The 26433-nt window shown below is 43.8% G+C and overlaps 1 protein-coding gene across 14 annotated transcripts in view; it reads right to left on the bottom strand.

Moving 5' to 3' along the window:
* GADL1 (glutamate decarboxylase like 1) overlaps positions 1 to 26433 on the bottom strand; it is a 687722-nt gene that overhangs the window by 309138 nt on the left and 352151 nt on the right. Inside the window, exon 1 of one of the 14 annotated variants that reach the window (XM_079933913.1) lies at positions 2721 to 3016. The exons of the other annotated variants lie outside the window; for them this stretch is intronic. The gene's annotated coding sequence lies outside the window, so the exon portion shown is untranslated. Of the gene's footprint in view, positions 1 to 2720; positions 3017 to 26433 lie in introns of those variants that run through there. 14 annotated transcript variants of the gene reach the window in all.

The following is a 26433-nucleotide window of genomic DNA, read 5'->3' on the forward strand; positions in this document are numbered from 1 at the left end:
ATATGGCATAGTCAGCAGGCATCGTATGAACTGGCAACAGCACTGTAACCTTCCGCCCAGGGGCCGGCTCCTTATACTCTTCTACCACCTAACTTGCCCTCTTGCGTCCAACAGCCCCACCATCAGCCACATTTATTGCATTCTCCACAGAAGAGAGAAGCACAATTTATAAAGTCGATGAAGGGCATTGAAATCTTTGGTTTCAATAAGCAAGAATGGACACTGGCAGGCAACTAGTCCTCTCCTGTACTGAGTCAGTTCCCTACAGTTATTATGTGTGGTCATTTGCATCACTGGCCCCAATATTTTATCTCTTCCTGAATTCACACCCTTTTCCATATGTGGCCACTTTGCTTTGTCAGCTTAACTAAATTGGAACTCCATTTCCCAAAATTTTCTTCTGTCTGGTCCTGGATGAAGTTGGCCACTAGAAAAATTTATGTGAGTTTTGGAAAAGAGAAGTAAAGCAGCAGCCACTGTCTGTGTTCTGGAGGTGTGTGTCAGGCCTGGCGCCGCTGCAGCCCCCGTACATTGTCACTGCCCTGCATGCTCCCCTTGTTGGCACGGAGGACAGCCAGCCCACAGGTCCTCCAGTTCCTGCTGGAAATCCTCCTTCACCTTCTGCAGCTCCTGTGCCAGCGATGTGTGCGGCCGGCCACACACACACCAGCAAGGGCACCAGCCTCCCTACAAGTCACTGTGTCTTCACGCTTGGAGACAGAGGCTGATGTAGGTTCCAGGTAGTCCTTGCTCTGACCTGCAGTCTGTCTGACTTTCCCTTCCAGCTGCTGGCCCTGACTACCTCAGGATCAATGGAGGCAACAGCTTTACACTGACTTCTTAACCAGCTCCCACAACTGCATAAGCCTCAGTCCCTACACCAAATCCCCTATTCTATGTCACTCACAGTACTTCTGCTTCTCTAATCAAACTCTCAGTGATACTCCACTGACTTTACACCTACCCCTCCCTCCACCGGCAGAGTAAATTTCCTCACCTGCTGACTTTGGGTTTGGCCAGTACTTTGCCTTGATGTGACACAAGCAGGAACCTGTCCAGTGGATGTTCTGCTGTCACCACGAGAAAAGTGTACTTTGACCAGCCCCCGGTCTTGGGAGAAAGAGGGATTCATGTGGACACAGTCACCCCCGCCACTGCAGTCTGAAGCAAAACTGCCCCAGACAACCCCAGACACACAGTGCAAAGTACAACTGTCAATCCCAGCCCAGCCTCATCAGCCAAGCACCAGCTGACTCACAAATACATGAACAACAGTTAAGACTTGTTTCATTAAAGCCACTGAGATGCAAGGTGCTTCCTTACACAGCGATAACTGACCAATATACTGACATAAAACTTTTATGTCAGAAAATGTATTCCATACCTCTCTGACTGTTGCCAAAGTTTACTTTTATGTGTTTGCAGATAATTTTATCAATACTTCATTAAAAAAAACCCTCTCTTTCCATTTCACTCTACAGAGGCAGGAGAGGGAAGTGAGGACTTGAAGAGCTGTGGTCCAGGATGGTTTCTCAGTCTCTCTCTCTGTCATCAGGCAACTAGCAGGAGGCTCAGGTAGTGACTGCCAAGCTGATGGCATGGAGGTCCCACAGGGAACTGCAGGTTTTCCTCAGGACCAGTCCCTCAAGGGGCAGTGAGGGAGTGGCAGCAGTAGCTGAGGACAGAGGTGAGATGAAGGGTCCTGCGCTTTTACCTTTAGGCTCCCAGCAGTTTCCCTCCACTCTCGTTCTTCTCGGGCAGCCAAACAGAAAGAGCAAATGAAAAGCATCCTTCAAACCAGCCCTGGAAGGAAGCCAAGTAGCAGGAGTTCAAAGGCCCTGAGTCATCACTTTCAGGCCCCTTGGACAGGTGCTTTCCCTGAAGCAGAGTGATCCTCCTTAATCACTTGGGGACTTTCTGTGAAACTATTTGCTGACACAGGTCTCTCCAGCTGGAAAGGACTGTTTCCCTCATTCAGGCCACAGGGGCCAGCCTAACTTCTGCCCTGTTGTTGGAAACAGCTCTTATTAGTTCTGTCCTGGCTTTAGCCTAACTGCCCCTCCGCGGTACTCACAAATCCTTAATGCTGATACAGTGTTTAAAGATATAAACTTCAAATTAGGAGTTTGGGATTAACATATACACATTATTATATATAAAATAGATAACCAACAAGGACCTACTGTATAGCACAGGAAACTATACTCAGTATTTTGTAATAACCTGTAAGGGAAAAGAATCTGAAAAAAAATAGATATATATGTATGTATAACTGAATCACTTTGCTGTACACCTGAAACTAACACAACATTGTAAATCAACTATACTTCAATAAAAAAATAGAATTAAAAAAAAAAGATATAAACTTCCATGGCCTCTCAGCTGGCCTCCTCCTATTTCCTCCTCTCCCCTCTCATCCATTATTGGTCCAGCAACCAGAGTGCCTTTTTAAAAACATAAATAAAATGATGTCACCCACTATCCTTGCTGAAAACCCTCTTAAGATACAGGGCAAAATAATGCACATTTTATCCACCCTCACGGAGGTACAAAGAAAGGCCCCTGTCTACCCCATTATCACTTGTCTCCCCTTGTTCTCTGTCTTCCTGACACACCAGCCTTTTTCCCAAGACACCGTTGCTGCCTCCCACTTAAGGACCTCACACATGCTGTATGGTTAGCTTAGAACTTTCTCCCTTCACAAGTTAACTCTTTCTTACCTTTTGGGTCTCTGAGCTGGACGGCCTCCATTTCCCCTCCAGACCCACTTCCACCTCCATCTCCCTGTTCTCCATCCCAGAGGGCTAATCTATATGGACTACATGAATGGTCTCCTTTGCCCTCTGACCTCTGGAAGGATATTGAAGGGAGAGATGAGAATGAAGTCAGGGCATTTATCTTCTTGGATTACTCTTTGCAAAGGTCAACTCTTTACAACTGTCAAGTAAGCTGTACTGATCAGCCATTGGCGTGTAACAACCAAAACCTCTTGGTGGCATAAAACAATAAGCATCCATTTCTCAAATATATTCGGGTCATTTGGTTGGGGGGGGCAGGTACTGCTGATCTAGGCTGCTGTAATAATAATTCTTGATTTTCTGTAATTGATGATTTGACATCTTGAAAGTATGGGCCAAACTAACAGCTAAGTTGTTACATCCATACTGTCCTTGTGTTTTTGCAGGTTGCACAGACATCATATTACAAACTCTCTAACCACAAACCCCAACACACAAACCCATGATCATGGGTGTCGCACACATTTGTGACAGGGGCTCCACTAGAGGGAGAAGCAAACTCTGGGGGGTTTTTTTGGGTTTTTTTTTTGAGCAAAATATCCAAACACCTGCCATTGTTACTAACAGTTTGGGGCATATCTATCTATCTATCCATCCACCCATTCATCCATCCACCTATCTATCATCTATCTATCTATCCATCTATTTACCTATGAGGTTTCTGTGACTTTCTCTCTCCCAGGCTCCCTATTTCCTCTTTCTCCTCTTCATAATTGAAGGGTGTGTGAAATATGGTGGGGTTTGGGATCAAGAAGACTACAGTTACTAATGATTCTCATAGTTTTAAGGAGTGAATTTATTATTCCAGCTTTTGTGTTAAGTATTTGCATTAGGGTACTAGGCTGCATCTAACACAGGCTTCCTATTTTGTCCATTCAATCAATAAATATTTATCAAGAATTTACAATGTGCCAGACACTTTATTAGGCAATGAGAATATAAAGGTGAGCGAAATACACACGGAACTAACAGTTTAGTAGGAGAGACAGACAATTAAATCATCAGAAGAGCTTAAGTGATTGGGTTTGCTCTCTTGCTGCCCAGCTGAGCATATCTGTTTTAAAATGTACCTGGGACTTAATTTGTAGGTATGACTAAGTGACAACAAGGAGAGGTCAATGTTATCAATGTTAGCGTTAAGAGAAAAGTTCATTGCTTACAATTCCCAAGAGGAGGGGATATGCCATACTGCACAGGGCCTCGCAGGAAAGCACCATGATCAGTCAGGAGCAGGAGTGAGGGGAAAGCAAGGGTGATATCACTGTCGTGGCGGGAAATTGTTGGGTGGGGACGTCCCCCATTGAGCAGGATATCCACTACCGGGCAAAACAACGATGTTGGGGATTATTATGATTTACTTCACACAAAAGCTGGAGTGATAAATTCACTCCTTAAAAGTATGAGAATTATTAGTAACTGTAGTCTTCCTGCTCCCAAACTTCACCATGTTTCACACACCCTTCAATTATTGAGGAGGAAAAAAGGAAACAGGGAGCCTGGGAGAGAGAAAGTCACAGAACCCTCATAGGTAAAGAGATGGATGGATAGATAGATAGATAGGTGGATAGATAGATGAATGGATGACAATAGACAGATAGGTAGATAGACAGGCCCCAAACTCTTAGTAACCATGGCAGGTGCTTAGATATTTTGCTTAAAAAAAATCACAGAGTTTGCTTCTCCCTCTAGTGGACCCCTGTCACAAATGTGTGCCCATGATCACACACCAACACACACATACACACACACACACACACACACACACACACACACACACACACAGTGCTTCCATGCAGGTATTCTGCTTTCCTTTTTATTCCAGGAGGCACAGCTCTGCCTGCCACCCCCATAAGAAAGTGGAACTCAACCACGTCAAGTCATTTCTTTCTTTCTAGAAAGATGCCACATAATTTCCCACCCTTACCCACCACTGCCTGTCTACTGCAATTTTCAATGCTCTGGGACAACCAGCCCAAGTCTGTTACTCTGTTATCTCCATTAAGCCATGGTGTAATGGTTGGGAGGAGCGAGCATACAATCCCCATTTGAAACTTTTCAAACCATTTGAAATAGTTCCCTGGGATCAGGTGAACCAAAAGAGGTTATTTAGCACAAAGAGGTATTTAAGAACAAAAGTAGAGGGGAAATTGCACAATATCTGTAGGGCCATGTAGATGCCCTTGTGTGTCTAGAAAGTAACAAATGATGGATTCAGAAGGGAAACATAACTTGCAACTAATAAAACAAGATTTTGTTTAGAAAGAAGAGTCTCCTTGCTTGCATGTTTAACATACATGATGATAGATGCAAAGAGAGAGAGCATAAGAGACAAAAAACAATTTTCACAATGTGGTAATTTCCTCCATTCTTTCAAGTGAATGTGTCTTAGGGTGAATTCCCACTAAGCAGACCCCAAGACAAAGACTGGATGCATGTAGTGGTTTGGAGGTGATTCCAGGAAGCATTGGTAGGGGCATGGGGAAGTGGGAAAGGGAAGAAAAGGAAAGGAACATAGGATGCATTCATGAGCAGGATGTTTCTGTGAACAAATGGGGTGCACTCCTTTGGGGCTCCTCAGGGAGACTGGGTAAGACCTTTCAGAGTGTTTCATACAAGGGATGCAGCAGTTGGGGTATTACCCGGCAACACCCATCCGTAACTGGTAGAGGGTGGCTCTATGGCATGGAACCCTTGGCACGCTCGCCTACCCCAGGACAGGCTGAGCTCGCTCCAGGAATCAGAGGAAGCCCTCAGGCTGGGAGTCACGGGTGTTTGTAGAGAGAGTGATCCTGTGTACAGCATCCTGGAAAGTGCTGGGACTGTGAACTGTGAATTGTGAGTGCACAGTGCCGACCCGAGGGTCAGTGAGAGACAGGAGATTCAAACCAACCACTCTCACCATCCTTATTCTTGTGTGGCTCCAATCAGGTGAGCATGTGATGCTCAGGTAGCTGAGTGTTATTCTGATGTTGAAGGGAGGTATTTTCCCTAAATGCAAAAACACCTACTTTATCTGAGGCTCAACTGAACAAACAGCAAACTGTCCCAACTCTTGGCATTTGGTGAGACCTTTTGCACCCAAACCTTGAAGAAAACCTTGGTAGCTGCAGCTTCCCTCTGCCGAGAGATGTGATGAAAGGAAGGGGTGGTGGGCAGATCAGAGGTGGTAGCGGATGAAAGGAAACATTATTGTCATTGTTGTTTTAAACAGATTGATAAAGGTGACCTGAGGCTTTACTTCTCTTACTCTGTAGAGTAACACAGTTTGTAAAGAAAGAAAAAATTCAAGAACTGATATTACTAGCTATATAGCACGGGGTAGTTACTTTATCTTTTTACTTTGCTTTCACCTTCTTATCATAATCCTTTCTTGTACGGTTGTGGGAATTCCATAAGCCAGGGTGTATCCAAGGCTATCATTGTGGGCACACAATGCATTTCAATTCTTGCTTTCATAATTGAGATTTGCTGGGTAAACCAACATCATCAATGTATTGTCTTGTCTTGTGTCCTAAAAGTCAAAGGCAAATCTGGTTTAGATCCCTGACACATTGCCTCCAAAATGTTCCCAAGGGGGAATCAATCCTGTAACTTCCCTTGGCCTAGGAAACACCTTTTATATCTGGGACTGGATCCCAGAGCACAAAGGTGTCTTAAACCAGGGGGAAGTTGAAAGGAGGGCTGCTTCTCAGCTGCCGTGACCTGCGTGTTCTAAAGGTACTTGATGTGAAACTATCTGTCAAAGCAGACCTACTGAACACTCGGAACTTGGCTGGGCACAAGTGTGAAACTATTTGACTTTTTCCCAAGTCATTCTCTTTGGCCATTCTTTGTTCAATTTCCCTTCCTATTGCTGATCTTGGACAGATTCTATACTTTTCAATTGTCTGACCACTTAAAAAGTCCAAACTGCTTTAAAAATTCAATCATATATTCAATTTAGCCAAAAAAAAAAAAAAAAAGAGAGAGAGGGAGAGAGAAAGGTGGACATAGAATTGTAAGGGAAGAGCAGTTGCAACGCAACTGTCTTGTGTCCCAGGCCTCTGACCAGTGCCCTGGGTTTTCTTGTCTGGCACTACGAGGGAGCACAGTGGAGGAAGGGAAGTGGGAGAGATTAGGGTCAGAGTGGCTGAGACAAGGTGGGTCGTTCCTACCTGAAGCCTGTCAGAATGGCTCGATGCTGAAAGTTAAGCCGCTCTACATCTCCTCCCTTGACCAATCCTTCTCAAAACCCCAAAACTGGATTTTACTTGCATACAGAGTCTCTTCTACTTGAGTGTTTTATAGGGATCTAGACAAATAGAAAACTAAACCCTTGGCTTTTCTTTATCTGTGTCCCTCATTCTGATTAATCCATTTCTGTCACCCTGCCACTGCCTTGCCAGTGACAGAAGCTAGAAACTATTGGATCATTAGTTTCTTTTTCTCATCTGTTCAAAGTCCCTTTCACTTGTCAGAACCCAAAGCCTCTTGCTACTAAGGTATTCTTACCTGGCTAACATTCCTCGTGGATGGGTGGCAGAAAAACAATTCAGCCACACTCATGGTAAACTCATCTCTCCTTGTCACATCAAAAGCAGAGTCACATTCTGTGCCTGCCCTCTCTTTCCACCCTGCAATTTTCAATTCTCTTTTCCACCTCCCCAAAAAGACACAGGACAGCAAAATCAGCACATGTGCTGCAGACAGATATCCAAGTCCACATCACCCTAATAAAGCCCCTGTGCGAGAGAGAACACACAGCAGCACTCCTGCGAAGCCAGGGACTCAGGACTTAACCATTCCCTCTCCCTCTCCCTGTCCCCGTTTTCTGCTTATATAGAATTAAGGAGAGGACTTGGGTGGAGAGTATGGCTGGGATATGGTTGAAGGCAGAAGAACAATTTAGGCTACCATTTAAAAATTTATTTTTCAAAGTTGAATAGAGTAAAAATCACTTCTCCAGGGAATATACAGTTTTGTGAGCTTTGACAAATACCTAGCATTGTATAACAATCACCACAACCAAGGTACCAAGGTTTCATCACCTCCAAACATTCCTCCATGCTTCCCCTCTACACTCAAACACTCTCCTCCCTTAAACCCTGGCAACTACTAATTTGCTTTCTGATCATCTAGTTTTATCTATTTTAAAATGTGATATACATGAGATCGCATAGAGTCATCACTTGGTATCCACGGGGAACTGGTCTCAGGACCCTGGCAGATATCAAACCTGTGGATGCTCATATCCCTTATGTACAATGGTGTAGTACAGTCGGTCCTTTGTATCTGCGAGGAGAATCCCCGATGTGGAGCACTGACTGCATAGTCCTGTGTCAGGCCTCTTGCACTTAGCACAATACATTTCGAGATTCATCCACACTGTCGCCTTGTTCAATGGTATGTTCCTATCTCTTGCCCAGTAGTGCTCCATGGTACAATTGTACCATAGTCTGTTACCCATTTGCCAGCTGAAGGACATCTGGGTTGTTTCCAATTTTTGACAATTACAAATAAAACTTCTGTAATCATTCACATATAGGTTTGGGGCGATAACCAGATCATATGGCAAGTATAAATTTAACTTTACACAACACTGTCAAACTACTCAAAAGATAAATATGCAGCCAGTAAAAATGTTTAAAAGAGACTTTACTGGCAAAGCCTTTGCTTCCTAATATAAAGTGAAAAGTTTATGTACGTATAATGCACTTCTCATACATATATATATATATATATATATATATATATAAAAAATGTGTGTGTGTTTGTGTGACCAGTTTGCTTATAAAACTAACTCTGGGGAATTAATTGGCAGCTTGGAGACATTTTAAGGGCTTTATGAATCAGCTACATAACTGAACCTGTCCATTCTGTTGTGATATCATAAAACACAAAAGTTAAGTGTAGGTAGCCAAAGAAAGATTATGAAATGAGTCACTTAAGCTCCTAGTGAATAACTGAGCTTGAGTATAATGGAATAAATAGCAGCCCAGAATCAGCATCCACAAGTTCACTGAAGCCAAGGGATCTGAGCGCTCAGTAAAACAGAGGGTGAGGCTGGGTGAGTCCACTTTATACCGGGGAGAGCAATTTGACCATGTGCCCAGTTACCACTAAGTATGTTGCCTGAACCTAACCCAGGAATTCATAGAAAAATATCAGCTCTGGTGAAATATCACCTTCCCTGTTTTCACTGTAAAATGAAATGAGAGGAAACGGGGGGAGAGAATTACAACAAAAAGTGGCACCAAAATTAGGTTGGTATATATCCACCAAGAGGTGAATGGATGAGAAGTGGTAAAATATTCACAGAATGGGTTCTGACTTAGCAATAAGAAAATGAACTATTGATACAGGCAACGACATGGATGAGTCTCAGTTTGCTGAGCAAAACACACCAGGCACAAAATGGTACCCACCATACACTCCTGATTGTAACCTCAGATGACAGGATCACACATGGGTTTCCTGGATGGGGCTGGAGGGGCGGGGGACTGACTGCAAAGGGGCACAAGGCAACCTTTTGGTGTGATGAAAATGGTCTGTGCGTTGATTGTGGTGGTGGTTACATGAGTGTCATATGGGAAGCAAATTTTTTTTTTTTTAAAGCTTAGTCAGTTAAACCCTACAGTGACAGCATCTGTTTTTTTCTTTTTTAAAATAAATTTATTTATTTATTTATTTATTTTTGGGTGTGTTGGGTCTTCATTTCTGTGCGAGGGCTTTCTCTAGTTGCGGCGAGCGCAGGCTACTCTTCATCGTGGTGCGCGGGCCTCTCACTGTCGCGGCCTCTCTTGTTGCAGAGCACAGGCTCCAGACGCGCAGGCTCAGTAGTTGTGGCTCACAGGCCTAGTTGCTCTGCGGCATGTGGGATCATCCCAGACCAGGGCTCGAACCCTTGTCCCCTGCATTGGCAGGCAGATTCTCAACCGCTGTGCCACCAGGGAAGCCCGGAAGCAAATTTTTAATACTACACTCCCAGGGTTTTTTGGCTGGCCCTGAGAATTGTACTGACATGAGAGACAGATTAACAGAAGAAAAGCACCCAAATGTACATAAATTTCACATGACACAAGATCCCTCATAAGGAATAAAGACCCAAAGAAATGGAAAAACCTACAGGTTTTTATAGCAGGTTGAACAAGAGAGGTAATTGTGGAAAAGTAACTGAACTATTTTGGGAAGCTCGAGGAAAATAAGAATGATGTTAACAAGGTCTATTTTACAGAAGTCTCTCAGTCTCAACTTCTCATCCTTGACAATAAGAATGTTACTTTCCTTCTGCTACAGGAAGGACATCTTTCACATGGGAATTTCATCTCCTGCTTTTGAGAAAAAGAAGAAAGATCAGAGTGTTTTTCTTGTCTATGCTGTTTTTCAAGTGCCTTTAACTCGATTCTTATGCCAAAGTGGCATATTTTGGGATAGCATCTTCTGCCACTCTTCAGTGTATGTGTATATTTGCTAAAATTCATTGAATTATACACTTAAAATAGATGCTTTTTAATTCTACGTAAACCAGTACCTCAATAAAATTTATCAGAATTTTAAAAAATAGGTTGGTAGCTCAAAAAGCAAGAAGAGTTAGCACACGTTAAATAGAATTAGAGGTTCCCTTAAAGGGCAGTGTAATTACAAAGGCATTTCCCTGCGTGTGAAGGTCTTAGTGGAGTGACCTAGGATGGTTGTTCTTGATCTTAACCACACATCCGAATCACCCAAATGTCTTTTCTAAATTCTGATATGATTGCACTGGGTGCCGCCTGGGTATTGAGATTTTCCGAAGCTCTCTGGGTGATTCCAGTGTGTAGCCGGGGGAAAGACATGAGGTGGTGCGACCCCCTTCCCCTGCCCAGGCTCCTCTAGCAGAGAACAGACACCATGATTGAGCCTCCTACCCTCCAGGCCTACAATCAGGAAGGTCCCTAAGCTCAAACCGCGTGGGGTCAGATTTGGCCGTGGCCTGAACTGTTCTCCTCCAGTAGAAGGTTCTAAGAAGAAAAAGGGATCCCTCTCACATGTTTACCTAGGCATATATGTTCACTAAGTTAATTAGCCAGACTCAGCTGGTCCTGGAAGACAAGGTGGGTCATTCAGCTCCACCACTGGGTACTGGTATACATTCATCCCTGCATAGAGGAGAATGAGGTGGAATTGAGTCAAGGGCAATCATGTATTTTGTGTCCTCAAAATGACGGAGGAGAAGGGTGAAACATTTTAAGACAAAAAAATGAGTGTAAATATGCAAAACTTGGTGTCATCCTGGCCTCTAAAAACAGAGGAAGTAGCTAACATACACTGAGGACGGCTGGGCACCAGTACTTTTACACATGTTATCTTATTCACTCCTCACTATCCTCATTGAATATTCTGTACCAAAGGCATTATTTTGCCCACTTGATGGTGCAGCAGCTGAAGCTCAGAGGGGTCCTTTACTTTGCCCAAGGCCTGGCAGTAGATGTCAGGAGCCATGACATCTTTCATGATGTCTTTCAAGACATCTTTCAAGAGCCATGCCTTGAGAATTCATTTCCTCTAAAACCTATGTGTGCTCTTTCCACTATGCAATACGGCCTCTTACTATCTTGAAAACTGATAATAATAGTAGTGGCAGTGACAGTGATAATAATATTTATTAAGAGTTTTCTACGTGCGGGACTTCCCTGGTGGTCCAGTGGCTAAGACTCTGTGCTCCCAATGCTGGGGGCCCAGGTTCGATCCCTGGTCAGGGAACTAGATCCTGCATTGCTGCAACTAAAAGATCCTGTACGCTGCAACTAAAGATACTGCATGCCGCAACTAAAATATCCCACGTGCTGCAACGAAGATCCTGCGTGCCACAACTAACACCCAGCGCAGCCAAATAAATTAATTAATTAAAAAAAAAGTTTTCTATGTGCTAGGAATAAATCTAAGGTTCTACCTATATCTATACTTCCGAATCCGTGTCTAGACCTATGTTTATACCTACATACAGATCCATAAAAAGCCACTTAATCTTCACAACAACTCTAAGAGTTAGATACTATTATTATCCTCTTTAAATATGATACGACTAAGGCGCAAAGAGGTTAAATAATTTTCTCAAGGGCACAAAGCTACAGAAGATAGAAGTTATTTAACGACAATCCTCTCCTAAAAATCACCCTACCTTACAATGCCAGGCAGGAAAAAAAGATAAGAGAATTTTGCTAACCTTGCTTTTGACCTCAATACTCAATCCAACTATGATTGTAAAATACTGGCTCTTTCCTTCAAACTTTGCAAACGTGTGATAGCCCATGTGACTTCAGTGATTATCGTAGATGGGAAGGGGCTAGTTACAGGAAGCTCTGATTTACAAGATCAATGAAAATATGATTACCCACCCTTGTAAATCATGGATTAGTAAGAAGGAAAAAGGGCTCTGACAGCTTCTGCAGCAAGAAAAGTAAAGCACTGGGGCTGAAGAAAGTGGTGCTTAGAGCCAGGACTGGAATTGACGATGGAAAAGCAGGGCCTGCTCCTTAATCAGATCCACTTCCAAGCAGCAACCATGTGTCAGGGCTCCCATTTCACCGACATTTGCAAGTTCTTAGCTCACTAAGCCCCTAAGAGCAAATGCAAGCTTGGAAATGTGAACTGGGTCCAGCCCTGCCTCATACATCACCAGCACAGCTGTCGGCTGCGTTTGCACCTTGGAACTTTAATTCATAAGAATGCAATCAGAACTGGAAGAGAATTGCAGAATCCACCTTGCTAACAGCATTTTTACGTGCAGGCATTTATATACACATATACTCATAGCCATGTTAAATATAAGCTGGAAATTTTCCAATATCAAAGAGAGATGATTTGAATGATAACTGGTGCAGTTTACCAACTTAAACTTTTATGGTTATGAGAAGCCATTTGCAATTTCATTTTAAAAGTCACCCACATTCATATAGTTGTCACTCACATACTTTCAAATCCAAATCTAGACCCCATCTCAGTCTGAGATGTGGTCTCAGGAGACCCCTCCCTTCCCTGTTCCCTTGGTGCCGGTGCCGGCTGGGCTCAGCTGTGCATCTTCAGGAAGGAGAATTCTTGAGGCTTCTCCAGAGTGGTAGGGGTGCCTCTCAGCCTCGCCCTCTCACCACACTCTGTTGGCGGATGGGGGCAACCAGACCACATCCCCTCCCTGGGTGGCCAGTCTGGGACCCCAGCTGTCACATCACCAGGGAACTTCTACATTTCTTGGACTCCACTTTGCTAGATGGGATTGGTTTATTAAGTGCCTTTCCTCATCAGAGTATAGACATAAAAGTGTTCTATTTTTTCCCATCTCTGCTTTTATCCCCACTTTATCAAATCCACATTTTCTGTCTCTTAACATCTTGGGGAGAGTCCAAACTATTTAGTCAATTTTCATTGTTAAAATTGGTCTGAACCAGTCTTAAATTTCGATCTCGTGTGCACTTCAAAGCTCTCCACCCCCCACCCTCCGTTAGACTGGTGGCTGAAGGCACGGAGCACATGTATGTGGCGGGGGAAGGGGTATGCTTTACACATTCCACCTCCCTCCCTCCTAGGTTCCACCTCTTCTGAGGTTCTTGGACTGAGGAACAGAAGGAGAAGGCAGGAGGAGGAGCAGAAGGATCATCACTTCCCTGACCTCAGAGACCCACCCCGTGTTGTTGGCCGTGGCGGCTTCCTTCACCTTCTGGCCCTCAAGACCTCAAGACAATGTGTCAGGTCTCCAAGTGCTTACAAGCACAGGGGTGATGTTCTTCACAGAACCCTGAAGTTCCTCCCACAGTTCCCTGAAGTTCCCTGAAGTGGGGGTCCAGCTCCATCTCCGCCCTACTAGAGCCCCCGCTCCCAGCCTCATGGCCTCTGCTGCCAGGGTCCCCGGGGCAGTGTAGGCAGGAAACCAGCCTAAGTTCACGTAGCTTGTGCAGCATCCCCTCTACCTATTATGGGCTCATCTTTTCCAAATGGTGGAACTGCCGTCAGCTTCCCTGCCCCCCTCCCTGTGCCTCCTGGCTCTGTGCCCCCTGCTCAGTGGGTACAGGGCCTCATCAGCAAAGCCACTGCCCAAGCAGATAAGTACCTGAGAATAAAAATCTCCTCTTCTTGCAGAGCAATAACTCAATCTATACAAGTGCTCTTAAGAACTCTACACCTTCCTTCCTTTAGACAGAAAAACATCCCTCCTCCCTCCTCTGTGGGGAGGGAAGGGAAACTTCTCACTCCCCACGATGCTCTCTCCACAAGGCTGCCAACAATGACCTTCTTCTCCCTAGTGGTCTCATTATACAGACAGGAGGGGGTGGGGCTGGGTTACTAACTCGGGGAACGCAGAGTGACTTCTGCCACATTTCCATAAGCCCTGGGCTGGAGGTGCTGGGCCTGAGACTGCCAGAAAAATGCAGGACTCCCAGTTAAATTTACATTTCAGATAAAGAACAAATTGTTTTTAGTATTAGTACATCCTAAATATTGTATGAGACATGAATAATTTTTTTAGTGTAAGTATCTCGGGGTGTGCCTCCACAGAAGGAACCTAATCCCAGACATTCCCTTTAGACCAGGAGATAGAATAGTACAGAGTGGACAAAACATACTGGAGAAAGCCACTGCCCTTACCCTTACGCATTTCTGTCATGATTCCCTATCCGCGTGCTCAAGCTCCCTCCCACTGGTGTTAAATCAAACCACCCAATAAAACCCCCAAAACATGAAGTCAAAAGCTTTCATTCTTTGGAACGTTTATATGAATAGATTTTTTCTTTTTTTTGGAAAGGAAAGGGCATTCTAATCCACTTATAGAAACTATGATAATTAGCTCCAAGAGGAACTCAAGAGTTTCAAAGTCATGATGTTGGCAGAAAGAATCGAAACACAGAATGAACATCAAAGTTGTAATTTTCTAGAGTAGCTAGATCATTGTATAAGTGCGTTGTGGGGAGGAAAGTCATTTTTTAATTAGTAGGAAACTTCTAAGAATCCCATGCTGTACTGACTAAGCCTTTTTTTATTTTTATTTTTTTTCCACATCTTTATTGGAGAATAAATGCTTTACAATGCTGTGTTAGTTTCTGCTGTACAACAAAGTGAATCAGCTATACATATACATATATCCCCATATCCCCTCCCTCTTGAGCCTCCCTCCCACCCTCCCTATCCCACCCCTCTAGGTCATCACAAAGCATCAAATTGATCTCCTTGTGCTATGCAGCAGCTTCCCACATGACTAAGGCTTTTTTATGAAGAAGTCCAACTGAAATCCAGAGCACAGGCAGTGAAGAATTTTTGCTTTCAATTTTTTATGTTAAAGGATCATACTCAGCAACTAAAAGAGCCTCATTCTAGAAGGAGCGTCTATGTGCCCACAATTAAGCTGGCATCTGCTCAGAGGGCATCATTGGGGAGAGACAGGAGGGTGGCCTCTTCACACTGTCTCTGACAAAGAAGCCAACTGGCTCTCTGCTCACGTCCCAGATAAGCCAATGTCTTAGGCTGGGTTCTGCAGAAGCAGAGCCTGAGGCAAGGATTCTTGGGCATGTGATTTAGTGAGGGAGAACTCTCAGGTGAAACCTGAGGGGAATGAAGGATACAGGATGAGGCAGATGAAAAGTTTAAGCAAAGATGTGGTTTTTTTCAATCGATCCCACAGTGAGCTCTGGAAAGTAAAGCAGAGCTGTCCTGTGTGGAAGTGGGGGCTGGGCTTTTAGACCCTTGGTAACGGTCATTCCTCACCATGGGCTGCCTGGTGGGGATGGGGCAGGGGTGGGAGGTGTGATCACCCACCATCTCTGTGTGTGACAGTATCAGCCAAGGAGAGACCATCTCTGGAGAAGGGGGCAGCTGTGAGCCATTAGCAACCACCATCCACAGCAGCTGGGGGTGGGCACGCCAGCCTTGTAAAGGGATATGGGGGCACCAGTAGTAAATGCTGCACCAGGTTACCTCAAAACCTTGATGTCCAGAGCAAATGTCACTGCAAGGTGACTTCCTACGCTCCCCCGGCCAAAGTGTGCCTCTACATTCAGTAGTTTTCCAGTAATTTCTAAAGAAGGAAACCTAATTCTCAAATCATTCCATTTTATAATTACCCAGTGCTGGCACCCAAATGAAAGAAAATGATTTTTTTTTCTCTTTTGCAAATTAACATTTCAGCCTTTATTAAAAGATATATATCTCCTCCTCTCCAAACTTCCCATCCTCTGTCTGGAACCAACCCCCCTGACCCCTGGCTTCTGCATCCTCTGATGGAGTTTGCTTTTCTCTGGAGAAGCCAGACGGGATGAATTAATGAAATCCCTTGTTCCCCAGCTCAGTTGAGGGACTAAGTCCCTGAAAGCAGAGATAAGAGGTCCATTCAGACTTTCGCCATTTTGATACTGAGAAGATCTAGGAGAGGCCTTTCCAGCACTGGGGGATTTCTGTTGAGCACCAGCAGTCCTGGAGTTTGGCCTCTGGGAGACTCTAGTCACAGGAGGTCGGTTTGAGCTCCAGCACCGTGGCCACCTCTGAGGACCAGAGGTGAATGTGGGCCCGTGTGCCACGTCCAGCCTCACTAAAATCACTGCAGTGTGACAAGGAACAGCTGGGGCAATGGTGCCTTCGCAGGTGTGAGGTTGGGAGAGGTGGCCCAGTGCATGGCTGACCTTGGGAACGTTCCTGGATGAACAGAACGCCTCAGGCACACCCAGAAAGTTCAAGAAAAATGCCACATGGGGCATCCTGGTCCATCCAGAGCCCTTTCAAACTAAATAACCACTTTCTGAAGCACTGATTTGGAAGACTCAGCCAGCACTGCCTTCAGAACAGAACGGAAGGGATTGCGTTCCTTGCTCATGGTTCCCCTGTGGGACAACGTGCCTGTTTAGCTCAGGTCTGTGTTAGGAATTTTGTCGCCCCCCTCCCCACTGAGCTCTGTGTGTGCAGAGCATTTTCATGGCAAGGATGGAGGCTGGAAGGGAGGCAAGGTGGGTGGTGACTTATATTTGAAATGAATGGTGTTTGGGAGCCTTTTGAAGAACAAAAATAGACCTATTTGTTGACCTACAGCCATCCATGAAATGGGATAAAATCTCTGGCACAAAGAATAGAATAGAAACTCCCCAATATTGCAGCTATCTAGAGATGAAAAAATTGTCTGGAGCTAAGAAGACTATTTCTTCATCCACAGCCCTAATGCTGAGCTTCCCACAGAATCCGGAACAATATTATCTGTTTCCGGGCCTTAGACAGAGATGGAGATAGAGACAGAGATATTCAAGGTGAGCAGAATATAACCACCCAAATTGTGTCTCTTTGGCATGAGGATTATTTTAGGCTGGTCATTTTTAAGAAACAGCAGACACAAGTGAAGCGCTGAAAACTGCATAGATGTTGCCCTTTTATAAGAGACATTTACATCTATAAGGGAAATCTCTACTTGTGAGGGTGTCTCCCTCGCTGTTCTAGGAAGAGGATGGTTCTAAATCGCCAAAGACTCTTATCAATGGGGAAGGCAAGGACTTAAATCTGCATAACAACCTCACCCTTGTTCACTGTGCTTTTCCTGGTCACCTCCCAGAACTGGCTCTTCACCTCCCAACATGTTCTTTTGTCTTTAGCTGGAGACAGTATTTAAGGTGGTGACTTGGGCCATTTCGGGGGGAGTTACTCAGTTTTCCTGGGTCCCTCCCATGTATCAGGAGGTATAAACGTCATTAAACTTCTGCTTGTTTTTCACCTGTTAATCTGTCTTTTATTACAGGGGTGTCTCAGCCAAGAACCTAGAAGGGTAGAGGGAAAAATTATTTTTCCTCCCCTACAATATAGATAAAAATATAGATAGCTAATTAGATATAGATACAGTTTTTTTTTTTTTACTTTAATAGTCCTCTTTCTTACAGCCATTGTGAGGGTGGGAAAGTTCACTTTACCTCGATAAGAATAATTGGCATTGATCGGGTTCAGGGAAGGCCACCTAAAAATGTGCCAGTTTAGCATATTGATTATTTTAAATTAAAGTTACTTAAGAAACAGCTGATGCAAGAGAACTCTGACCATCCTTTGTCCCCCTGAAAGCAGGAAATAAATCTCCCATGTGTAAGGCACCTTCTCTGTACCAGGAGGGTAAAGGCATCCTTATCACCAGAGGCAGGGAATTCAGGGCTAAGAGGCTGTATAAACAAAGCTTGTTGCTTCTTTATCAATTTACTACCCCGAACCCAAACTTTTTTTTTTTTTATTTTTTTTATTTTTACGGTACGCGGGCCTCATTGTTGTGGCCTCTCCCGTTGCAGAGCACAGGCTCCGGACGCGCAGGCTCACGGGCCCAGCCGCTCCACGGCATGTGGGATCTTCCCGGACCGGGGCACGAACCCGTGTCCCCTGCATCAGCAGGCGGACTCCCAACCACTGCGCCGCCAGGGAAGCCCCCAAACTTTTTTATCTTGTCGATTCTTCACAGATTTACTGTGTCTTTATCTAAACAGTATAAAAGCTGCCTGGTTTGGTCACTACTTTGGGTCTTCTATCGTTGGGGTCCCTGTACATACAATATTAAATTAAATTTATTTTCTCCTTTAAATCTCCCTTTTATTGTGGGGAGGTGACTCAGCCAAGAACCTAGAGGAGTCAAGGGACAATACTTTTTCCTCCCTCACAGCATCACTTTCTGAGCACTTCCCACCCTGTGATGACTATTCTCAGGCATTATCTCATAAAGTCCTCAAAGCGCCAGCATAAAGGAAACACTCTTAAAAAGCTGAGAAAACTGAGGCTCAGGATGTTACCAAACTCACTCGAGGCCACACACCTGAGAAACAGGACTAAGAGCCCTGTTCAGTCTGACCCCAGCTTGAGCTCTTCACCACTGATTCATTTAATTAAAGAAAAGTACACTCGAGGGGCTTCCCTGGTGGCGCAGTGGTTGAGAGTCTGCCTGCTGATGCGGGGGACACCGGTTCGTGCCCCGGTCCGGGAAGATCCCACATGCCGCGGAGCGGCTGGGCCCGTGAGCCATGGCCGCTGAGCCTGCGCGTCCGGAGCCTGTGCTCCGCAACGGGAGAGGCCACAGCAGTAAGAGGCCCGCGTACCGCAAAAAAAAATAAAATAAAAAAATAAAAGTACACTCTAGATCGTAGCCACCATTCAAAGGGTGCTCAGCATGGCCTTTAGCATTTGAGGGCTTTGGGTCCCTCACTCATCAGCCTGTCACCTGTGCTGCTCGTGGCCTGAGAAGCAGGGGTGGCTTGTGGGCCCACAGAACTGTCACCATTGACTCATTCAGTGCTTTGACCTTCGTAGCTCGTCAGCCACTAATTAAAACGGATTCTCCTTCGAAGTGACTCATCACCACCCTTTTCACCACATTTTCCCTCCACTCTGGGTTCAGTGTTGCCTCCTCCTATTTGGGTCACAGCAATATTTTCCCCACTGGCTTCTCTGACTCAGCTCTCTACTTCCTCATCCTATCTGCCTGCTCACTGCCAGACTTGGCTTCCAAAAAGAGTGTGTCCTGATCAAACACCATGGGCAGCCCCCTGATTCCCACTAACTGATGCCTCATCTCATAGAACCAAAGTTCAGCCCCACTCTGCACCCTTTCCATCATCTGCCTCCCTTGCACATCTGGCCACCTTCACCTGTGTTGTCATCCCCTCCCCACACTGTTACCTAAATCACATCCAAACGTCAGGGTCAAGTTCAAGTCTCACATCACCTGTGAAGGTTGGACTTTAAATCAAACCACCCACCCAATCCTCAACGTTTCTGTAGATAACAGGGCTGCTTTAGTTTGAATTACTGTCAGAAGGATATGCTCAGACAAGAATCCGAAGGCAAATACATTATTTGAAAGCTACAGGAAAGGCTATAGGGGAGTGGAGAAGAGGGACAGGGGAGAAAGAGCAGTCAATAAAAGGTGCAGACCAAGCCAGTTACCATGAGAGCAGCTGGACCTCAATCCTGTGGGGGAGGGGGCAGCCAGGACAGGACACGCACCTCAGTTATCCTACCCAGGGCGAGGGAGTTGGTGCATTGATACACCGACTATCATCAGTTATTGTTGCAGAGCTGTTGCACCTGGAGTTGACTCCCCAGCACCTCCGGCCTATCAGCAAGGCCAGTGGCAAGAGAACGCTCCAAATGAAAGCAACGCAGGTGCTGGAAGCGGTAAGTCCAATGTGAACACCGAGATGGTGAGAGCGATAGGATGTGGATAGGGCATGGCCAGCATGTGCTACAATAACCACATATAGTTCATCACTCAAACCAGGGCAGTTAGAAGAGAGAAAGGGAGTACCATTAATAATTATTCTGGGATAAGAGACAAAATTCAAGAATATCCTGGGTAAATTACTATGTATGAGCTTGCATTTGCAACTGTGATTTTTGTATGTAGATGATATGATTCTACAGGGTAACTTCTGTGTGGTCCAGCTATGTGTTCTTCATTGAAACTAGTTGGGTGCTTAAGACAAAGTAGATGTTCAGAAAATGCTGGACTGCTGGACCTAGGATAAGGTGGCCATGAACAATTCAGAGTCGGGTGCTATTCAAAGGGCATAGGCTTTAAAGTCAGACAGTCCTGAGTTGAAACCCAAACCCCACTAATTCACTGTTAATCCCTGGTGTAGATATGACACATCTCAAGAGTCGGGACGATGAAGATGATATCTGCCTTGTAAAGTTGTTGAACATCAGAGAAGACCTATATAAAAGCCTATCAAACTACAGTAAATTGAACTTCAATTACATTATTATTAAACAAGCTGATAATAATAATATTGATACCATTTTGATTATTATCCTTCAGGCTCCTTCTCGGCACTGGTACTGTGTGGCTCATCTCAGCATTTTATTTTCTTCTGTGTAGCTATGGATCATTTTCACACAGCAGATGAATTGAGCCTTCGTGAAATGCACTTCCATTCACGGAGAGAGGAAAGCTGGAATTGACTGGACATTCTCTAAGTCAGGGGTGTATATGAATTTGAAAAGGGGAAAATTTTTACCAGCAGAGAAGTTAAGAGGATAAAATTTGACATGAGCTATTATCTGAGCTGGCCAAAATAGAATCTCCAGATTAAGCTTCACTGTTTCTTACATTTTAAAAGCCTATGAATTAAGAGAAAAGCCACAGTAGAAAGATGCTTGACTTCCCAAAAGGAGATGTCTAATACCCCGGAAGTAAACAGACCTTCCTTAAGCTTCTGAGATGTGTCCCTGGTTTACTGCCGTCACTACTGCTTTTCATGTCCACTGGGAAGATTTTCTTTGTGTTCATAGGAAAACAAGAAAATGGAGTAGGTAGAGGGAAGAACTTATAAGCCCAATTATTATCCCTCTGTAATTTGGAATCCTAATTTTTCAGTTTGTGAGGAAGCTTAAAAATACCAGGTTCACTGTGTATTTAGAAATAAGCAGGGGATAAATATGAGGCAAAAATGGAGAGATATGTCCTCTCAACCTGCATTGTCTGCTGTCATATCCACATGTCAGGGACTCTATGATTTCTTTCAACTTATTTATTCTATCAGTATAATACATGCACATAATTTTTAAAAGTTAAGAGATAGTGGTACTAAAAATTTATAACAAAATACAGCAATAACATGTACCACTCCTCCCCATCCAAAAGGCTCATTCTCCAACCAATAACTAATTTCAGTAAATTCAGACATTTCTTCTGGAATTTACTCCCACGTGTCTAAATAATATGAATAAATAAAGAAGAATGAAGAAATAGCTAGTTCCCCCATATTCATTCTCCCTATCTTCCATAGGAATACATATTCCAATTTTTAGCTGAGCTTATGATTTCCAGAATAAAAATATATACTTTCAAGCTCCCCTATGTCATTACATATAGTTGTGCAAAATCCTGGCTAAAGGGATATGAATAAACCATTATGAGTAACTTTCAAGAACCTTCCTTAAAAGACATCTGAAACAAATCCTTTGACTGCTTTCTTCTTCATTTCTTCTTCCTTCTTGATGGATGGAATGCAGACATAATGGCTGGAACCTAAGCAGCTACACTGAACCATGAGGTTAACTTGGGAATAAAAGCCTGTCCAATGAGAACAACAATACATATAAAAGGAGACTGGGTAACTGAGGATTTTAGGGAGCAAGGCTATCACCCCAAATCTGTACTGGATAGCTACATTGAGAAAGAGAGAAATAAAAACTTTTGCCTAACTCAGTAACAAAAAAACAAACAACCCAATCGACAAATAGGCAGAAGACCTAAATAGACATTTTTCCAAAGAAGAAATATAGATGGCCGATAGGCACATGAAAAGGTGCTCAACATTGCTAATTATTAGAGAAATGGAAATCAAAACTACAATGAGGTACCACCTCACACTGGTCAGCATGGCCATCATTAAAAAGTCTATGAATAAATGCTGGAGAGGGTGTGGAGAATAGGGAACCCTCCTACACTGTTGGCGGGAATGTAAGTTGATGCAGCCACTATGGAAAACAGTATGGAAGTTCCTCAGAAAACTGAAAACAGAATTACCATATGATCCAGCAATTGCACTCCTGGGCATATATCCAGGCAAAACTATAATTCAAAAAGATACATGCACCCCTATGTTCATAGCATCACTATTTACAACAGCCAAGACATGGAAACAATCTGAATAGCCATCGACAGATGAATGGATAAAGAAGATGTGGTACATATATAAATGGAATACTACTCAGCCATAAAAAAGAACGAAATAATGCCATTTCTAACAACATGGATCCAACTAGAAATTATCATACTAAGTGAAGTAGAAAGAGAAAGACAAATACCATATGATATCACTTATATGTGGAATTTAAAATATGACACAAATGAACCTACCTATGAAACAGAAACAGAATCATGGTAATAGTGAACAGACTGGTGGATGCCAAAGGGGGAGGAGTGGGAGGCTGGTGTTAGCAGATGTGAGCTTTTATATATAGAATGGATAAACAACAAGGTCCTACTCTATAGCCAGAGAACTGTATTAAATATCCTGTGATAAAACCATAATGGTGATGAATGTGATAAATGTGATAAAACCATATATATGTATAACTGAGTCACTTTACTGTACAGTATAAACTAACACAACATTGTAAATCAACTATACTTCAATAAAAAAATTCATTAAAAACAATTTTTGCCTAGTTTAATTATTATTTTGTATTTCTGTTTTTCATGGTTAACCGAAAACATATATTTTATTGCTATTTCTTCATCTGCCAGTTTAGAATTTATTTACTGATGATCTATAAAGCCAGATAAATATTTAGCTTTCTTATAACCTCCACCCCTCCACTCACACATCCTTCATCTCAATATACTTCTGTTATAATATTATAGCTATGTAATTCTTGTTTGCTGCCAAACCAAGTAGTACACTACCAACGTTTCCTTTCTTCTTTTTCCTTTCCTTCTTCTTCCTTTTCATTTTATCTGGATTTAATAACTGCCTTATTTTTTCATTTACTTCATTTTCTCTATAGTTATTGCTAGTTTTTCTACACCATAAGGAAACTTACCTGGTGATCTATCAGTTCTACTTTTATTTTTCAGACTTTCCCCTGAGTCTTTTGTCCTCCTGCCTTGCAGCTCTGAGGCACAGCTGTCAGCTCAGAGCTTCCCTGCACCCATTCCTGTGTGGGATTCTCAGTTTCCTTCCCGTCAAGTCTTCCAGCGTTTTCGTTTCTCATTTATTGTGGAGAACTCATCTGGCAGCTTCCTAATAATGTCTAAAAGGTGAATTACATTTAATGTGTCTTGTGGGATGCAGACACATGGATGGTCTTAGGACTTCTGAAGGCTTGCAGGACCCATCAGAGCCTGAAAGAAGTGATGCTGGTAGAATATCACCTCTTTTCTCACCTTCAGGTACATCTATGCTGTGCAGAAGAGCATAACCAGGCAGGGAAACACACTCCCCACAATGAGCCTTTCCAGAAAGAGAGAAAAGGCACAAATGATGCACCTGGATGCAAGAAATCTAAGAACTCCAGATGCTCTTCTTATGAATGTGCCACCTTTCAAAAATCTGACTCTAACTCACTCCCCAAGGGCAGAAGATGTTATGTGATATATGATGCTTCTTCCCGTCATCACCTGGAGTAAGAGACTCTGAAAGCAAACTCCCCAGAGCTCATTAGCTGTATAATTAACCACATAGTATTTTCAACTCAAAATCCTCCAGCAGTACACAATAAAATCGGCAGATAAAACAGCCCAGCAACAACAGGGCAGTTCTGTTAGCCCAGGAGACGGCTGGCAGAAGCCCAGACTTTGCCCTGCCCTTCCCCAGGCTCCTCCTGGGCCCTCGGTTTCAGACCACCAGTGAGCCATCACCCTGTGAAAACTCCAGCCCGGGTTTTGTGCCATTTCCCATGCAGTCTCAGATGGGTAGTTTAGAAAGTCTGTTTTGCTCCAGGTGGAAAACCAGCCATGATGAATTAATCCAATACACTTTCCTGTTTTTTAATTGAAAATTGTATCTTGAGGTGTATTCGCTGAAGGCAAACACCCAAAGATCCAGGAAGTGGAGGGAGAGCCTATTACCTACTACTTGGCTCTACGACCCAGAAAATCAGGCTCATGATAGATCATTGCAGTGTAGTCTGAGCAGCATCAGCTACTCTACTGAGAAGGCACTCCTTCCTGGTTTATCATTGTAATAGGGACTCAGTGAGCAGCTTCGTGGCTTATGTAATGGAGATTCGGTGAACCCACATGCTCCATCCCTAAGGACTGCAGAGGAGATGGTGGGAAGGTTTTATGGCCCATTTGGTAGCCTTGGTGTCATTTTCCTCTTTTCAGAGGAGGACACAGCAAATGGTTCTTCCCTTTGGCTTTCTGTCCTTTTTCTTCTATTTCTCTCGTATTCCCTTCAAATGAGACTGCCTATGTGCCAGGCTGATGTTCCCCCAAATGTATGTATTATCTTTCCTGCATAAGTTAAAGCAGTGTTTCTTGGAAATATAACATTGTGACTGTGAGATTCATGTGAAAATGGGCTTGACCTAAGTTATCTTCACTGCAGGGGATTTTTAGGTCTTCAATATGTTAATTTACGATCATGCTCTGAGACCAGGCTATGGAAAGTGGCATTTACAAAAATTATTTGACACAGAACTCTTTATTGGGGGAGGGGAAAGGGGTATGGATGTTTCCTTACATTTCACGGACCATTGGTATGGACTGTAGCCTAGGAAACCAAAGGAAATGCCAGCAGAGCTGGCCTTCAATGCCTCCAGCCCCCATGGTATATTTCTGAACCAGAGTAATGCAGGCTTTGGGGAAAATGAAGAGACCAGGATTTGAAAATTTCCTTCACCATATCCTGTCTGTTTTACATCAGTCAAATTACTTAACCTCTCTGAGATCCATTTCCCCGTCTGTAAATGGGGACAATTTCACTTACTTTTTAAAGAGATATTTAGAAGAGACTGAATGAGATACTATACATAGAGCCCCTACTGAATGCCTCACCCTCAGTGGTGTCAACAGCCTTGCTAATTTTTTTCAACTTCTTCTTTTATACCCACATCCACTTCATTTCATCGACGACCTCAGTGTTACCCGCCTGTTTGCTGATGTCTGAAACACCTTTTCAGAGTGAGTGAAATAGATATGACGGGGCATCGAGAAACCAGCAACAGGGGGTTAACTAAAGTAGTGATTCTCTAACATTGAAGCAGCAAAATTATTTGGCAAGAATGTTATTTTAAATAATACATTTTTAAAAATAGCCATACCAAAAGATTCTCACTTAGCAGATTGAGGATGAGGCTCTGACTTCTACATTTTTAACAGAATTTCTAGGGAATTAATTATGATGCAAACAACAGTTTGGTAACCACAACATTTAAAGTAAATATCTACATAGCTCTATCTATCGAGATCTAGATGTAAATAACGTCAGAGGCTTCTGTGAGAGCGAGTAAGTGGCAACAGTGAAAAGGTTAGGACCCTGGTGATTAAGAAATGGAGCCAGAGAAGGAAGGCAAAACAGGCTCAGAACTCAGAAGCTCTAACTAAGGCTCCATTTCTACTGAAAGCGTGCCCAAGGATGGTAGCCAGGAAGTGAAGAAAATATTCACGTGTCCAAGGTGAGTGCAGCCGGGAAGCTGCTGAGACTCACTGGCAGGGCCCACCAGGCAGCTGAGCACCTGGGCTTGGTAAGAGCCAAACTACTGGCCCCAAAGTCACTTCACCTCTGCTGGTGCCTTTAACCATACCAATTACAGCCTGGGGGCGTGGTCACAAGCCCCTGACAAGAATGTGCAGGGGTCTGGGAAAACCCAGATACTGACTGACCCATGACCCTACTAAGGTCCCTGAGGACGGGTGGAACAGTTCCCTCTCCTGGCGAGGCACTACAGGTTTCCTATCTCACTATCCTTTTTTGAACGGAGCCGCCAAATCGCTCTCCTATCTGGCTAATCCAAAATTGGGAAAGAAGGAGATCATCACAGAAAGAGAAGCAAAGGGATCAAAAAATAAACAAGTTCACCCCTGAATTTCAGGTTTCCTGTGAGGATTTAATAACTGACATAGTGTCCAACCAGGAGCAGCCCATCATCTGGTGTCCTCAGGGGAGGAACAAGAGGCACTATTTTTAGGTAACAGACAGTGGATGTCTTCAGTGCAAGGAGTAGGTTTTTCACTTCT

This window comes from Stenella coeruleoalba (assembly GCF_951394435.1).
Source record: "Stenella coeruleoalba genome assembly, chromosome: 10".
NCBI classification, from domain to species: Eukaryota; Metazoa; Chordata; class Mammalia; order Artiodactyla; family Delphinidae; genus Stenella; species Stenella coeruleoalba.